The sequence below is a fragment of the Ranitomeya variabilis genome, chromosome 1, assembly GCF_051348905.1.
Source record: "Ranitomeya variabilis isolate aRanVar5 chromosome 1, aRanVar5.hap1, whole genome shotgun sequence".
Taxonomy (NCBI): domain Eukaryota; kingdom Metazoa; phylum Chordata; class Amphibia; order Anura; family Dendrobatidae; genus Ranitomeya; species Ranitomeya variabilis.
Window position 1 is genome coordinate 492,794,493 of NC_135232.1, and position 18,734 is coordinate 492,813,226.

Consider the following 18,734-nt stretch of genomic DNA (forward strand, 5'->3'; position numbering starts at 1 on the left):
TGTGAGCAAAGTGCACGCACTTTGAGGAGCAGGTCGGAGAACCCAGGATAAGTTTTCAATAAGCACTGCACCACCAGGTTTAAGGTGTGAGCCAGGCAAGGAATGTGTTTCAGTTGGGAAAGGGAGATGGCAGCCATGAAATTCCTTCCGTTATCACTCACTACCTTGCCTGCCTCAAGATCTACTGTGCCCAGCCACGACTGCGTTTCTTGTTGCAAGAACTCGGACAGAACTTCCGCGGTGTGTCTGTTGTCGCCCAAACACTTCATAGCCAATACAGCCTGCTGACGCTTGGCAGTAGCTGGCCCATAATGGGACAACTGGTGTGCAACAGTGTCATCTGCCGATGGAGTGGTTGGCCGACTGCGTTCTGTGGAAGAGCTGTAGCTTCTGCAGGAGGACGAGGAGGAGGAGGAGGGGGTGCGAACGCCTACAGCCAACTGTTTCCTAGACCGTGGGCTAGGCACAACTGTCCCTAAATTGATGTCGCCTGTGGACCCTGCATCCACCACATTCACCCAGTGTGCCGTGATGGACACATAACGTCCCTGGCCATGCCTACTGGTCCATGCATCTGTAGTCAGGTGCACCTTTGTACTCACAGATTGCCTGAGTGCATGGACGATGCGCTGTTTAACATGCTGGTGCAGGGCTGGGATGGCTTTTCTGGAAAAAAAGTGTCGACTGGGTAGCTCGTATCGTGGTTCAGCGTACTCCATCAGGGCTTTGAAAGCTTCGCTTTCAACTAACCGGTAGGGCATCATCTCTAACGAGATTAGTCTAGCTATGTGGGCGTTAAAACCCTGTGTACGCGGATGCGAGGATAAGTACTTCCTTTTTCTAACCAGAGTCTCATGTAGGGTGAGCTGGACTGGAGAGCTGTAGATCGTGGAACTTTCGGGTGTGCCGGTGGACATGGCAGACTGAGAGACGGTTGGAGACGGTATTGTTTCCGCCGGTGCCCTACATGCAATATTTCCTCCTACAAAACTGGTGATTCCCTGACCCTGACTGCTTTTGGCTGGCAAAGAAACCTGCACAGATACTGCCGGTGGTGCGGAAAATGGTGGCCTTACAGTGACGGAAGGGATGTTGCGTTGCTGACTAGCTTCATTGGCCGAGGGTGCTACAACCTTGAGGGACGTTTGGTAGTTAGTCCAGGCTTGAGAATGCATGGTGGTTAAGTGTCTATGCATGCAACTAGTATTTAGACTTTTCAGATTCTGACCTCTGCTTAAGCTAGTTGAACATTTTTGACAGATGACTTTGCGCTGATCAGTTGGATGTTGTTTAAAAAAATGCCAGACTGCACTCTTCCTAGACTCTGATCCCTTTTCAGGGATTGCAGACTGAGCTTTAACCGGATGGCAACGCTGTGCTCCAACAGGTTTTGGCTTTGACACGCGTTTTGGTCCAGATACGGGCCCGGCAGATGGAACCTGTTGCGATGTTGATGCCTGCTGCGGCCCCTCCTCCACCTCCGCTTCTGAACTACTGCCGCCTGCACCCTGTTCCCCCAATGGCTGCCAATCGGGGTCAATAACTGGGTCATCTATTACCTCCTCTTCGAGCTCGTGTGCAACTTCGTCTGTGTCACTGTGTCGGTCGGTGGTATAGCGTTCGTGGCGGGGCAACATAGTCTCATCAGGGTCTGATTGTGGATCTGTACCCTGAGAGGGCAATGTGGTGGTCTGAGTCAAAGGAGCAGCATAGTACTCTGGCTGTGGCTGTGCATCAGTGCACTCCATGTCAGAATATACTTGTAATGGGCATGGCCTGTTAAATGTTTCACTTTCTAAGCCAGGGACGGTATGTGTAAAGAGCTCCATGGAGTGACCCGTTGTGTCGCCTGCTGCATCCTTCTCTCTTGTTGTAGTTTTTGCTGAGGAGGACAAGGAAGCGACTTGTCCCTGACCGTGAACATCCACAAGCGACGCGCTGCTTTTACATTTACCAGTTTCGGAAGAGGAGGCAAAAGAGCTAGAGGCTGAGTCTGCAATGTAAGCCAAAACTTGCTGTTGCTGCTCCGCCTTTAAAAGCGGTTTTCCTACTCCCAGAAAAGAGAGCGTTCGAGGCCTTGTGTAGCCTGACGACGAAACTGGCTCCACAGCTCCAGACTTAGGTGGAATATTTTTATCCCCACGACCACCTGATGCTCCACTACCACTACCATCATTACCAGCTGACAATGAACGCCCACGACGACCTCTTGCACCAGACTTCCTCATTGTTTTAAAATCTTAACCAAAGTAACTTTATTTGTTGCTATCAAACAACTTACACGGTGAGCTATAACTTCAGTATGATTTCAATATCCCTTAACAGGTTGGTGAGACCACAAGGAAAATCAGGCACAATGTTACACACTCTGTTTTCTGTGGCACAAAATCACAGAGATGACACACACGCAGGACTGTCACTCAAGCACTAATGTCAATATTAATCTCCCACCTAATTTATTTATTTTTTTTTCTCAGGGAGACTTTAGAAACCAAATAATATTAAAAAAAAAAAAAAAAAAGGCTTTCTATGGCCCACAATTAGAGAGAGAGAGGTGGCACAACCAGGAGTCAAGACTGGCGCACAAGCTGAAAGGGCAATATTACTCTCCCACTGTTTTTTATGTTTTTTTTGTTTTTTTCAGGGAGACTTTAGAAACCAAATAATATTAAAAAAACCAAAAAAAAAAAAGGCTTTCTATGGCCCACTGAATGAGAGGGAGAGAGGTGGCACACCCAGGAGTCAAGACTGGCACACAAGCTGAAAGGGCAATATTACTCTCCCACTGTTTTTTTAGGTTTTTTTTTTTTTTTCAGGGAGAATTAGAAACCAAATAATATTAAAAAAAAAAAAAATAGGCTTTCTATGGCCCACTGAATGAAAGGGAGAGAGGTGGCACACCCAGGAGTCAAGACTGGCACACAAGCTGAAAGGGCAATATTACTCTCCCACTGTTTTTTTATGTATTTTTTGTTTTTTCAGGGAGACTTTAGAAACCCAATAATATTTAAAAAAAAAAATAAATAGGCTTTCTATGGCCCACTGAATGAGAGGGAGAGAGGTGGCACACCCAGGAGTCAAGACTGGCACACAAGCTGAAAGGGCAATATTACTCTCCCACTGTTTTTTTAGGTTTTTTTTTTTTTTTCAGGGAGAATTAGAAACCAAATAATATTAAAAAAAAAAAAAAATAGGCTTTCTATGGCCCACTGAATGAAAGGGAGAGAGGTGGCACACCCAGGAGTCAAGACTGGCACACAAGCTGAAAGGGCAATATTACTCTCCCACTGTTTTTTTATGTATTTTTTGTTTTTTCAGGGAGACTTTAGAAACCAAATAATATTAAAAAAACCAAAAAAAAAAAAGGCTTTCTATGGCCCACTGAATGAGAGGGAGAGAGGTGGCACACCCAGGAGTCAAGACTGGCACACAAGCTGAAAGGGCAATATTACTCTCCCACTGTTTTTTTAGGTTTTTTTTTTTTTTTCAGGGAGAATTAGAAACCAAATAATATTAAAAAAAAAAAAAATAGGCTTTCTATGGCCCACTGAATGAAAGGGAGAGAGGTGGCACACCCAGGAGTCAAGACTGGCACACAAGCTGAAAGGGCAATATTACTCTCCCACTGTTTTTTTATGTATTTTTTGTTTTTTCAGGGAGACTTTAGAAACCCAATAATATTTAAAAAAAAAAATAAATAGGCTTTCTATGGCCCACTGAATGAGAGGGAGAGAGGTGGCACACCCAGGAGTCAAGACTGGCACACAAGCTGAAAGGGCAATATTACTCTCCCACTGTTTTTTTAGGTTTTTTTTTTTTTTTCAGGGAGAATTAGAAACCAAATAATATTAAAAAAAAAAAAAATAGGCTTTCTATGGCCCACTGAATGAAAGGGAGAGAGGTGGCACACCCAGGAGTCAAGACTGGCACACAAGCTGAAAGGGCAATATTACTCTCCCACTGTTTTTTTATGTATTTTTTGTTTTTTCAGGGAGACTTTAGAAACCCAATAATATTTAAAAAAAAAAATAAATAGGCTTTCTATGGCCCACTGAATGAGAGGGAGAGAGGTGGCACACCCAGGAGTCAAGACTGGCACACAAGCTGAAAGGGCAATATTACTCTCCCACTGTTTTTTTAGGTTTTTTTTTTTTTTTCAGGGAGAATTAGAAACCAAATAATATTAAAAAAAAAAAAAATAGGCTTTCTATGGCCCACTGAATGAAAGGGAGAGAGGTGGCACACCCAGGAGTCAAGACTGGCACACAAGCTGAAAGGGCAATATTACTCTCCCACTGTTTTTTTATGTATTTTTTGTTTTTTCAGGGAGACTTTAGAAACCCAATAATATTTAAAAAAAAAAATAAATAGGCTTTCTATGGCCCACTGAATGAGAGGGAGAGAGGTGGCACACCCAGGAGTCAAGACTGGCACACAAGCTGAAAGGGCAATATTACTCTCCCACTGTTTTTTTAGGTTTTTTTTTTTTTTTCAGGGAGAATTAGAAACCAAATAATATTAAAAAAAAAAAAAATAGGCTTTCTATGGCCCACTGAATGAAAGGGAGAGAGGTGGCACACCCAGGAGTCAAGACTGGCACACAAGCTGAAAGGGCAATATTACTCTCCCACTGTTTTTTTATGTATTTTTTGTTTTTTCAGGGAGACTTTAGAAACCCAATAATATTTAAAAAAAAAAATAAATAGGCTTTCTATGGCCCACTGAATGAGAGGGAGAGAGGTGGCACACCCAGGAGTCAAGACTGGCACACAAGCTGAAAGGGCAATATTACTCTCCCACTGTTTTTTTAGGTTTTTTTTTTTTTTCAGGGAGACTTTAGAAACCAAATAATATTAAAAAAAAAAAAAAAAAAAAAAAAATAGGCTTGCTATAGCCCACTGAATGAGAGATAGCACACACAGCAGTGGCACACAAGCCCTGACTGAGGCCAATATTTTTCTCCCACTGATTGATGTAGTGTTTTTGTGTTGAGGTAGAATTTAGAACACAAATCACGGAAAAAATAAATAGGCTTTCTATGGCCCACTGAATGAAAGGGAGAGAGGTGGCACACCCAGGAGTCAAGACTGGCACACAAGCTGAAAGGGCAATATTACTCTCCCACTGTTTTTTTATGTATTTTTTGTTTTTTTCAGGGAGACTTTAGAAACCCAATAATATTTAAAAAAAAAAATAAATAGGCTTTCTATGGCCCACTGAATGAGAGGGAGAGAGGTGGCACACCCAGGAGTCAAGACTGGCACACAAGCTGAAAGGGCAATATTACTCTCCCACTGTTTTTTTAGGTTTTTTTTTTTTTTCAGGGAGACTTTTGAAACCAAATAATATTAAAAAAAAAAAAAAAAAAAAAATATAGGCTTGCTATAGCCCACTGAATGAGAGATAGCGCACACACAGCAGTGGCACACAAGCCCTGACTGAGGCCAATATTTTTCTCCCACTGATTGATGTAGTGTTTCTGTGTTGAGGTAGATTTTAGAACACAAATCACGGAAAAAATAAATAGGCTTTCTATGGCCCACTCAGTGAGAGATGGCACACACAGGGATGGCACTGTAGCAGAAATGCCAATCTTAATCTCCCACAAAAAAAAAACAAAAAAAAAAAAAAAACTGTCCTACAATTACTATCTCCCTGCAGTAATGTAAGCCAGGTATGGCAGGCAGCAATAGGAGTGGACTGATGCACAAATTAAATAAAAAGTGTGGACAAACAAAAAAGATAGCTGTGCAGAAAGGAAGGAACAAGAGGATATGTGCTTTGAAAAAAGCAGTTGGTTTCCACAGTGGCGTACACACAGCAATACAGCTATCACGGAGCCTTCTAGGGCAGCCCAATGAGCTACAGCGCTGAGGGGAAAAAAAAAAAAAAATAGCTTCCACTGTTCCTGCACACCGAAGGTGGTGTTGGACAGTGGAAATCGCTGCAGCACAAGCGGTTTGGTGGTTAGTGGACCCTGCCTAACGCTCTCCCTGCTTCTGATGAAGCGGCAGCAACCTGTCCCTAAGCTCAGATCAGCAGCAGTAAGATGGCGGTCGGCGGGAACGCCCCTTTATAGCCCCTGTGACGCCGCAGACAGCAAGCCAATCACTGCAATGCCCTTCTCTAAGATGGTGGGGACCAGGATCTATGTCATCACGCTGCCCACACTCTGCGTTCACCTTCATTGGCTGAGAAATGGCGCTTTTCGCGTCATTGAAACGCGACTTTGGCGCGAAAGTCGCGTACCGCATGGCCGACAAGCACAGGGGTCGGATCGGGTTTCATGAGACGCCGACTTAGCCAAAAGTCGGCGACTTTTGAAAATGATCGACCCGTTTCGCTCAACCCTAACTGTAAAGAATTCCCACCCCCAAAATGCTCGCACATAGGTCTTGTCACCACCACAACCATTAACAGAGCTTTCAGGAACTATTGAGCTTCCTCCAGCAACAGCAGTTGCAGCATCACCTTCAAATCTGACTTCAGATAAAGCAATTCTGATCAGATCTTTGGCTTGACATTGGCTGTGCTCTTTATCGCTGATGCTAAACCCTTCCTCCATTAATAAATTGACTTATTTGTCACCCAATCTGTGTTCTATGCATTGCATTGCTCGTACCCCTCTCCTGATTTTCACCTCTAGATTTGCCATGACTCAGGGTGCCACTGTAAGGAGGTGGCACGAACCCCCATCTGCCCCCTTCTCTCCTTTGTGCACTTCATTTTATTATGTGGCTATTTTTTTATGTCTTGTTGTTTCTGTACTGTGCAATGTGTGTATCAGTAATGTAATGTACTGTATGTGCTGTGTTTGCAATGTCTGATAATGTTTCACCATGTTTGCTAAATGTATGTTAGCTTAGGGAAAGGAACTAGTTAATTTTGTGGGCTGGGTCAGCGGCTTCTAGAGAGGAGGAAGCTGCTGCTTCCAGTTAGTAGCCCGGGTATGTTTTCCCTGCGCAGATGTGTATTGACAGCCGAGAAATTGCCAGATAAGAACTAAAGACTTAAGGACCACAACATGGCCCCAGGACTTTGGAAGGGCCCCACTGAAGGGACTAAAAGCATCCTGATTCCAGCGAGTGGAATACTGCTTGATTTCGGTTACCATGGCTGTGGTGGGTACAGCCATGGACAGTGTCAGGGAGAGAGCTGGAAGTCAGTGTTGTCCCTTCTTTTCTCATCACTGTTTTATTAAAGTTAATTCCCTGTTGGACTGCAGCTGTGATCCTGGACATTAATTTTCTGGACTACCGTGGCTGGGGGAAGGAAAGGTAATCCATGGGGGAAGTTGTGTCCATCCTGTGTTTCATGTGCAAGGGGCCAGGGTTTCTGTGGACTGTGTTTTTGTGGGTGAACTCGGTCAGGACTACCACCCCTGCCACCTGGGTTACATTTAACGTAGCCGGCAGGATCCGACCTCAGCAACCCTGCAACTCTGAGAGTACTGGAAGAAGTGCCTGAGACTTGTGAATTTGAACTTGGGACTTGTGATAAAGAAGTACTTGAGACTTGTGATTTTGGATTTGGGACTTGTGTTTTAATGCCCGTCGTGACAGAATTGCAGATGACGGATGTTGTGGACTCAAAGATGGCGCTGACTGCTGCGAAAAAATGGCAGCCATTGGTGTGAAAATCAAGGATGGAGCTGCCTGTTGTGGGCATCAAAGAAGCAGTTTGGCGCTGGAAAGAGGAAAGCCACGTCCCGTTGTGAAGTGTGTCCGCCCTAAATGGGTACAGGCGAAGAAAGAGCTGCAGCCCTTACACCCTGATCAGGAGAAACGGGTGGAACAACAAGGAATGACCCCACCCATGGATGGGTGGAACCCAAAAAAGATGGACTATTTGACAATGAATGAGATGCCATTACCTGCTGACATGGAGAGGCGCAGTGTGTCATACTGCAGTGGCATCGGCATAATTGGAGGTGATGCAAGACTCAGGCGGAGGCATGCCTGCGGTTCGTGGTTGGAGGAGCAACCCCTGTTTCAGCAGCCGAGTCAACCATCGGTGGAGGCCAAGGACTATGAGGACAACGAGGACCTGGTGATGCCCCAGCGGGAACGTGCAGCAGTCCAGAAGACCCTGGAGGCATCTCTGAGGGTAATCGTGGTGGTCAGAATCTCTGACACTGGTGGCCACACTAGAGGACATTCATTGAGCATGGGGGTGAATAAAGGACCCCTGCTCAGCCACCCCGCTGCCTTGCCCTTTTCCCCCTTACCTCCCGTGGCCCCGCCGTAATCTCCAGAGGGGTCTTGGCTGTCAACCCTGTCATCCTCACCAGAGGCATCATGGATGCCTACTCCGCTGTCATCCCTGGCAGCGACGGCTCCCGTGCTTCTGCCAGTCGCATCCATTCCAGTTGACATTTGCAGCCTGCATGCAGAGAAGCCCCGGGTGCCTATAGCTATGGAAGCCCAGTGGATCCATGAGGTGATTTGGGAGAACAGGCAGAAGGAGTGCCTAGCTTTATTGGAAAGAATGGAATAGGCCCCATAAGCAAATTATCATATAAAAACCTACCAACCTACATACCTTACCATATAAAAAGTATATGTAGCAGCCAAAAAATCAATAAAGTACAAAGTGCTGGTGATTGCTAAGGCCCTTCAAGCGCGCATTCTTAGGTACAACGGCTCCCGGTTACGGCGGTAAAGTCCAGGCTGCGTCAGAGGGTGAGTATATCCCTATTTTTTATTTTAATTCTTTCTTTTACACATTGATATGGATCCCAGGGCCTGAAGGAGAGTTTCCTCTCCTTCAGACCCTGGGAACCTTACAGGATACCGTCCGATACTTGGTGTCCCATTGACTTGTATTGGTATCGGGTATCGGTATCGGATTAGATCCGATACTTTGCCGGTATCGGCTGATACTTTCCGATACCGATACTTTCAAGTATCGGACGGTATCGCTCAACACTACTAAATGTACATAAAGCTAATGCGAAACGCGTGTCGGGGTCCAACTGTGCCGCCTACAGTCTGCTCATAAGGTTAGTCCACCACCTCAGCACTTGCTGCTCTACACTTTTTGTACATTTAGGTATAATATTGGCTGCTGCATCTGTTAGCAATCACCAGCACTTTGCACTTTATTGATTTTTTGGCTGCTACATATACTTTTTATATGGTAAGGCATTCTGCCTACCACAAATCATATATGGCACTAATTTTTGCCTAGATTCTGTACATCCTTGAATTTTATACACTTTGGTGATTTTTTTCATTTTTTCTGCTGTTATATTGACCAGCAAATCATAACATTTATTTTTTGCACATTTTAGTTGCATTTGCCTTATACTTATATTGGCACTGTGAGTAAGGCATGTTGCCTACTCTAATCTACCTGTATGTAAATACTTTTTACAGTGTTACGATCTGAAAATCATTTATTTGAACAGGCATTGTGTTAGATATCTTTTTTAAATTGTAATGGACTATTTAGCACAAGCTATCAATTTCTGAGCATTCATTTGTAAGTGGTTAGCTTTGCAACTATGTCCCTACCTATTTTCATGTATTTTATCTATGCACTTTAATCAAAATTATTCTTTTATTTTGGTATATGCTTCCCAATTTTTGATAGGTTTTATGTAGCTTGGAAGTGCCATACACATAGGCCATTTTTTTTTTGGTTTATTCACTTATAGATTCAGTTGGGACTGCAAATAATAGAAATCTTGAGATATAATTATTCTAGGAATTTCACTTCCTGGTCCGTACACAATCTGTAGTTACCTCACACTTATCATTTTTCAAGTCCTTCACTTGTTAAATTCTTTTGTCTATATACTTTTGTAATTATTATTGTTTGTGATTACATGATAAATAAAATATTTTTGAAATTTTTAAACAGAATTTTGTACTCTTTGTCCTCACGGTTTTGTACTTATATATAGGAGTACAACTGTTGCATTTGACAACATTGTTCATGGTCTTGAGGCCTATAAGTCACCCCAGTGTGGTTGTGTTTGTTCTGATATATTTGTTTAAATATATCACAATGGAAGCCGGTCAAAAAGAGAAAGAATTAGCAAAAGTTTCAATATTGTCAATAGGTGAGGCATCCGAGCTGAATGTGGAAGCTCCATGAGAGATGAAAGTAATGTCCATTTCAATTAGAGCGATGTATCTTTGAAAATGAAACCATGTGCTATATGGTGTATAAGAAAGTCAGTACCAAGGCTATCAATATTAAGGCTCAAATGACAGAGACCTGTGAAATGTTGGGTAAGTAAAGGGAAAAGGAACTGGACAGCACTGTCAGAAGCGGTACTACGGTACAACTTTAGACAGATGTGCAGTGTATGTTTATTGGTTTATTGTTATTACTGTTGGAGTACAGGAACTACATTTTAAAAATATTTCAATGAGGCCCAACAGGCCTTTAATCCCTTATCCCCCAAGGGTGGTTTGCACGTTAATGAACTGGCCAATTTTTACAATTCTGACCACAGTCCCTTTATGAGGTTATAACTCTGGAACGCTTCAACAGATCCTGATGATTCTGACATTTTTTTCGTGCGACATATTGTACTTCATGATAGTGGTAAAATTTCTTTGATATTACCTGCGTTTATTTGGGAAAAAACGGAAATTTAGCAAAAATTTTGAAAATTTTGCAATTTTCAAAATTTGAATTTTTATGCCCTTAAATCACAGAGATATGACACACAAAATACTTAATAAGTAACGTTTCCCACAAGTCTACTTTACATAAGCACAATTTTGGAACAATTTTGGTTTTTGTTAAGGAGTTATAAGGGTTAAAAGTTGACCAGTAATTTCTAATTTTTACAACACCATTTCTTTAGGGACTATATCACATTTGAAGTAACTTTGATGGATATATGTGATAGAAAATACCCAAGTGTAACACCATTCTAAATACTGCATCCCTCAAGGTGCTCAAAAACACCTTCAAGAAGCTTATTAACCCTTCTGGTGTTTCACAGGAATTTTTGGAATGTTTAAAAAAAAAAAATAACATTTAACTTTTTTTCACAAAAAATTTAATTCAGCTTCAATTTGTTTTATTTTACCAAAGGCAACAGGAAAAATTGGACCCCAAAAGTTGTTGTACAATTTGTCCTGAGTACGCTGATACCTCATATGTGGGGGTAAACCACTGTTTATGCGCATGGCAGAGCTCAGAAGAAAAGGAGCGCCGTTTGACTTTTCAATGCAAAATTGACTGGAATTGAGATAGGACGCCATGTCGCGCTTGGAGAGTGTCACGTTGCATTTGCAGAGCCCCTGATGTGCCTAAGCATTAAAGCCCCCCACAAGTGACATAATTTTGGAAAGTAGACCCCCTAAGGAACTTATCTAGATGTGTCGTGAGCACTTTGACCCACCAAGTGCTTCACAGAAGTTTATAATGTAGAGCCGTAAAAATAAAAAAATCATATTTTTTCACAAAAATTATTTTTTGCCCCCAATTTTTTATTTTCCCAAGGGTAACAGAAGAAATTGGACCCTAAAAGTTGTTTTGCAATTCGTCCTGAGTACGTTGATACCCCATATGTGGTGGTAAACCACTGTTTGGGCGCAAGGCAGTGTTCGGAAGGGAAAGAGCGCCGTTTGACTTTTCAATGAAATATTAACTGGAATTGGCATGGCAGAGCTCGGAAGGGAAGGAGCGCTATTTGGAATGCAGGCTTAGATGGATTGGTCTGCAGGTGTCACTTTGCATTTGCAGAGACCCTGATGTACCTAAACAGTAGAAACCCACCACAAGTGACCCCATACTGGAAACTAACCCCCCCCAAGGAACTTATCTAGATGTGTTGTGAGAACTTTGAACCTCCAAGTGTTTCACTACATTTTAGTTGTCGAGTTCCCGCCTCCACACAGAGGGAATCTCAAACCATGTCTGCTGTGGTCTCCCATTCTTCTCCAGCCACAGTGGAGCCTGCTAAGCGGAGACGTCGGTCCCAGCATCTGGCTCAAGCTGATACTGTGCGACTGGTTACTGCTGCCTTTCCAGGCTCTGCCTTAGTAGCCAGCACTGATAAGCACAGAGCAGATCTTTCTGGGACTAAGTTCTGCTTTTCTCATACTGAGCATGCCCATGGGACGACATCCCATTGGAGGTTGGGGGTCACATGCTCAGGTCCTGTTGCACCTCCTATTGGACCATCTGGAAGGTCCCGTAGCACTACTGCTATAAAAGGTTCGCATGGCCGCTCGGCCATGAGCTAGTGTATACTTGAAAACGTGTGTGTGTAGATGTGTGAAAGTCTCTCTTTGTAATAATTATAGGGGATAACTCAGGAGACTCTTTGCGTGGAACAAGACAACTACAGGACACAGTTTTATAAGTGGTAAAGTCTGTATTATCACACGGTGATTCAAACAGGTGCAGAGAGAAACTCAAGTCCACAACACTTGGTGCAAATATCAAATGCGGCTCAGCAGTCTATAGGAAACTTCAGAGGAAAATGCAATCACGCAGAACGTCTATGAAGCACAGTTGTTCTTGAGGATACTTGACACGAATAAGTCCTTGCTTAGTCCACAACACAGATAGATATGCTTATAAGGCAGTTCAAATAATATCTTAGCTCAACCAGGGAGGTCTGGGTAATAGTCTCAGGTTCTTGCAGAGCAGAAACAGCTTACATGTCCTTCAAATGTAGATGGAAGCAAACACGAGCAGCAGATGAAGGAGGATTACTGGAACTGGTGTATGCAGCAGGAACTCAGAGCAGAGTAGCAGGATAACCCCACAGGTTCACAGGAGCAGGTATATAGCCAGGGAGTCACCAGCAGTCAGGAGCTGGATGCAAGGCAGAATACTCTAGCACAGACTGAAGACTGGGGTGGAGTTTTATAGCAGGAAGACACAGTGCACATGAAACCAAAGACGCCATCTTGGAAAAGGGCAGTAATGCACAAAAAGGTAATAAAAAATGTTCAGAGTCCTGACATTACTCCCTCCTTAGAAGTGGCCTGAGGATGATCCTGGATCTGGTTTCTCAGGGAATCTCTGATGAAAGTGAGACATTTTCTAATGGGCATTGATATTTTCCACAGGTTCCCAAGAGTCTTCCTCAGGGGGATATCCCTGCCATCTTATCAGATATTGGAGCCAATTCCTGCGAATCCTGGAATCAACAATTTCCTCCACCACAAATTGTTCTTGCCCATCAATCACCACAAGCTGTGGAAGTGGCACAACACGTCCCTGGAAGGTATTAGGAGATACAGGCTTTAGTAAAGATACATGAAAAACTGGGTGTACCTTCATAGTCCTAGGCAGCTTCAGCCGGCAGGCCACAGAGCTCACAATACCATTGATCTTGAAAGGGCCAATGAATTTCTGTCCAAGTTTTTGTGAAGGAACGTGTAACTTCAGATTCTTAGTTGCTAACCACACGGAATCTCCTACCTTGAACATGGGTGCAGGTTTACGGAATCTATCAGCCGATCTCTTATAACGTTCTTGAGCTGTGGTCAGGGATTCCTTCAGAACCTCCAGATTTTGCCTCATCGCAGTCAGCCTTTCCTCCACTGCCAGAACCGGAGAATTAATTGGAGACCTAGGTAAGATACATGGATGATAACCCAGATTGGCAAAGAAAGGTGTAAATTTAGTGGAGGCGCTCTGAGAATTGTTATATGAAAATTCAGCTAATGGCAGCAACTCCAACCAATCATCCTGGAGATGGCTGACATAGCATCTTAGATATTGTTCCAGCGTCTGGTTGGTACGCTCAGTCTGACCATTTGTCTGGGGATGGTAAGCGGAAGGGAGACAGACATTAATATTGAGTGCAGAGCAAAACCCCTTCCAGAATCTTGAAGTGAACTGCACTCCACGGTCAGAGATGATCTCATCTGGAACCCCATGCAACCGAAAGACATTCTGTATAACCAAGTTCACTGTATCTTTAGCTGAGGGGAGGCCGGTGCACAGAACAAAATGAGCAGCTTTAGTCAGGCGATCAACTACCACCATGATTGTATTCATACCCCCTATGTAGGCAGCTCCACAATAAAGTCCATTGATATAGACCCCCAAGGGCAGGACAGAACAGGTAATGGTTGTAGAAGAACCGTAGTTGCCACATGAGGAGTCTTGTAACGAGCACATACCTCGCAAGAGAGAACATAGTCCTTGGTATCCTTCAGGCAAGTTGGCCACCAGAAGAATCGGCTCAGGAACTCTTGTGTCTTCTGTACCCCCCTGTGACCAGCCAACTTGGAGTCATGTACCAACTTGAGGATCTGCAGACGAACGACCTCAGGGACGTAGATACGTCGATCTCTGAACCACATGCCACCCTTAAAGACAAGATTAATATCCACAGGTGGGTTGGCCAGAAATACATCACCGTCATAGGCCTCCCTGCACTCCTTCCACAAGTCCTGATCGTGGATAACTCCGATGAAATTGGCATCAGATAGAATGGTCTTGGGCGGGGCTCCAGGTATGAAATCTGCAGCATGGATTCGGGATAAAGCATCAGTCTTCCCATTACGAGAACCTGGATGGTACAAGATAACAAAGTTAAATTGATTTAAAAATAAGTTCCAACGAGCCTGACGAGGAGAAAGACATCTAGCAGATCTAAGGAACTCTAAATTGCGATGGTCAGTTAGCACTATGATCTGTTGTGCAGCTCCTTGCAGATGATGCCTCCATTCTTTGAAAGCCGCAATAATAGCCAGCAATTCCTTGTCTCCCACATCGTAATTCTTCTCTGCTGAGGTTAGTCTACGGGAAAAGAAAGCACAAGGATGCAGCAGACCCGTCTCTCCAGTTCTTTGGGAGAGAATAGCCCCAAAGCATTATCAGAAGCGTCCACCTCCACAATGAAAGAAAGTGTTGGATCTGGGTGTATCAACAGCGGTGCTGATGTGAAACAGATCTTAAGCTGATCAAAAGCTTCTTGAGCCTGTGATGACCACTTAAAGGGCTTTTCCTTCTTTGTCAAGGAAGTAATGGGACAGACAATATCAGAAAAATTTCGAATGAAGCGTCTGTAGAAATTTGCAAAACCAATAAAACGTTGCACCTCCTTAACGTTCTTGGGTACCGGCCAGTCAAGGATAGCCTGAATCTTACCAGATTCCATGTTCAGCCCCTGGGGAGAGATGATATAACCTAAGAACTGTATCTCAGAACGATGGAACTCGCATTTCTCCAGCTTAATATACAGATGGTTCTCTTTCAGATGTCTTAAAACAGTTTTGACATGTTCTTCATGTTCCTGTAGAGCGTCAGAAAAGATTAGTATATCGTCCAAATAGATCACTACAAACTGGTCCAACAAATCTCTGAAAATGTCATTAGCAAGTTGTTGAAACGTTGCAGGGGCATTACAAAGCCAGAAGGGTATCACAAGAGATTCAAAGTGTCCATACCGGCATCAGAATGCTGTCTTCCACTCATCCCCTGGACGAATACGCACCAAATTATAAGCCCCACGAAGATCCAGTTTAGAGAACACCTTAGCATGGCGGACTTTTTCCAGTAATTCGGGAATCAGAGGCAAAGGGTAACGGTTTCGTATGGTTACCTTATTGAGTTCCCGATAGTAAACACAAGGTCTCAGGGTCCCATCCTTCTTCTTTACAAAAAAGATAGGTGCCCCTGCTGGTGAGGAAGAAGGATGTATGAAGCCTTTGGCCATATTTTCATCAATATACTCCTTTAAGGCTTGAAGCTCAAGTGCTGCCAAAGGGTATACGTTACCAAAAGGAATAGCTGCCCCAGGAAGCAACTCAATGGGACAGTCATAATGCCTGTGTGGAGGAAGCTGATCTGCATTCTTCTTGTCACAGATGTCAGAGAACTCTTTATATGCTGGAGGTAAAGAAAATACCTGTACATGTGGTTCCGTAGCCGTGGACTCAGGGACAGCTTCTGTTAACGCTGAGTTGCTCCTTGTTGGAAAGATAATCTCCTTGGTCTCCCAGTTAATAATTGGGTTCTGAGAACACAACCAAGGAATGCCTAAAATCACAGGAAAATGAGAAGAAATTAGCAAGAAAGAAAGTTGCTCCTGTTGATTAGGCTCCAACAAAATTTCAAGGGGTACGGTCTCCTGATCCACAGGCCCAGAGATTAAAGGTGACCCATCTACTGTTTCCATGGTAATTGGAGAGGCTCTTTGCTGAATTTCAATATCATGTTCCTTGGCAAATGCGATATCCATGAAATTGCCACCTGAACCAGAGTCAATCATAGCTGCACTGGAAATCCACTGTCCTGAACACAGGATCTTAATAGGGAGAGAACAGTGAGAGTTCTTTTCCTTAAGCTCCTTGGGGGGTGAAGTCATAGAAAGTGAATGGAATACAGCGTTTAAAGGCAGGCTACATTCAGAGATGTCAGATTCATCATCACAGTTGTCATACTCCCCTACTGCTGCTAGCACCTTCTTAGGCCGTCTAGGAAACTTAGGACAATTGATCAAGAAGTGGTCAGACTGGCTGCAGTAGAAACATAGACTTTCACGAAGGCGATGCTCCCGGCGCTCATTGATCTCGCGCCTCTGAACGGAATCAATTTGCATGGGCACCTCCTCCACCTCCCGAGATGTTTTACCTGCAGGCTCTTTGGAAGGAAGGGAAAAGTTAGAAATACGGTTATATGCAGCAAACTTCTCCTGCCTACACTCAGTAAGGCGACTGTCAATGCGCACACAATGCTGTATAAATGTCTCTAGCTCTTGTGGTAACTCAGAGTGAGCTAGTTCATCTTTTACAATACTAGACAGACCCCTTTTAAAAATAGAGAATTGTGCATTACTATCCCAATTGGTATCTACTGCTAATCTCCTGAATTCAGTAGCATACTCAATAACATAACGTTTTGCCTGGTGTAAAGACAGTAAAGCAGATTCAGCAGTTGCACGGCGATTAGGATCATCAAACATTAATGCCATAGCGGCCAAGAAATCATCCAAGTTATTTAACCGTGGGTCACGAGACTCAATCATCGGATTCGCCCAGGCGAGCGCTCGTGCGGTCAGCCGCATTATTACACACAATACTTTGGATCTATCATTAGGAAAATGGTCAGCATGCACATCAAAATATAGCATACAAAATACATAGCCACAAAATTTGTTGCGATCACCATTAAATCTGAATGGGGGCAACTTAGGTGGGCTAGCTGGTGGCGATTGCCCAGAGGGAAAAGTCGCTTGTGCAGCTATGTGCATGCTTATGTCCTGAAAAGCCTGTCCATACTGGGACTCTATGCCAGCAAGTTTGTTTTCCTGGGCTGCCATGCGGGTGCTTAAGTCCTGCAAAGTCTGTCCAAACACTTGTTGATTGAGTTCAAAGCTTCCAAACTTCTTTTGCAGACCTTCCACATCTTTCTGCAGTGATCTAATTATGGAAAACACCTGCTCTAGTCTGCTTTCTGCTGTCATTGTTCCAGCAGTCTCCTTTTTTTTGGCTAGAGTATCCTGTAATAATTATAGGGGATAACTCAGGAGACTCTTTGCGTGGAACAAGAAAACTACAGGACACAGTTTTATAAGTGGTAAAGTCTATATTATCACACGGTGATTCAAACAGGTGCAGAGAAAAACTCAAGTCCACAACACTTGGTGCAAATATCAAATGCAGCTCAGCAGTCTATAGGAAACTTCAGAGGAAAATGCAATCACGCAGAACGTCTATGAAGCACAGTTATTCTTGAGGATACTTGACACGAATAAGTCCTTGCTTAGTCCACAACACAGATAGATATGCTTATAAGGCAGTTCAAATAATATCTTAGCTCAACCAGGGAGGTCTGGGTAATAGTCTCAGGTTCTTGCAGAGCAGAAACAGCTTACATGTCCAGCAAATGCAGATGGACGCAAACACGAGCAGCAGATGAAGGAGGATTACTGGAACTGGTGTATGCAGCAGGAACTCAGAGCAGAGTAGCAGGATAACCCCACAGGTTCATAGGAGCAGGTATATAGCCAGGGAATCACCAAAGGTCAGGAGCTGGATGCAAGGCAGAATACTCTAGCACAGACTGAAGGCTGGGGTGGAGTTTTATAGCAGGAAGACACAGTGCACATGAGACCAAAGATGCCATCTTGGAAAAGGGCAGTAATGCACAAAAAGGTAATAAAAAATGTTCAGAGTCTTGACACTCTTTAATCATTTACCCTTCCTAGTGTTGTTGTTTGCTTGCGTAGGGTGGATGTTTGCTATCTAGCACCCAACAGTGCCATCTGCACACTAAGCACACATTACAGTGCCTTTGCAGTGCCCGCTGATACGGCACCGTACACAATCAGTGCGCTTTCCTGACAGCCTGTCAGCGTAGGGTGGGAACTCCCGCTTGGACTCAGCATCTGACTCAGGGCATCCTCAGGCGCGGGCTCAAAAGCCACCGAGGGTCAGAGCGGGTCCAGTCACCAGCTTAGTGGGGGTGATTCATAGTGATCCCACTAGTGTCTTTCAGCTGCACCCTGTGACTGCTAACAGGGCGCAGCATATTTAAGGCTACTCAATGAAGCAACAGAGTTCGCTTCTATTCACACTGGGTGAGGTCTAACCCACGTGGGAGCATGCGTCCGTCCGCCATTACTCCGCAGCAGGTGTCATCTCTGCACGGTGGACTCCGGACTGCGAATGCACCTCATATTCCCAATTACTATTATTTGGTGCGTTCTGCCAGTCCTAACACTATAATGCTGAGCCGTGAAAATAAAAAATCTTTTTATTCCACAAAAATTATTTTTAGCCCCCAGTTTTGTATTTTCC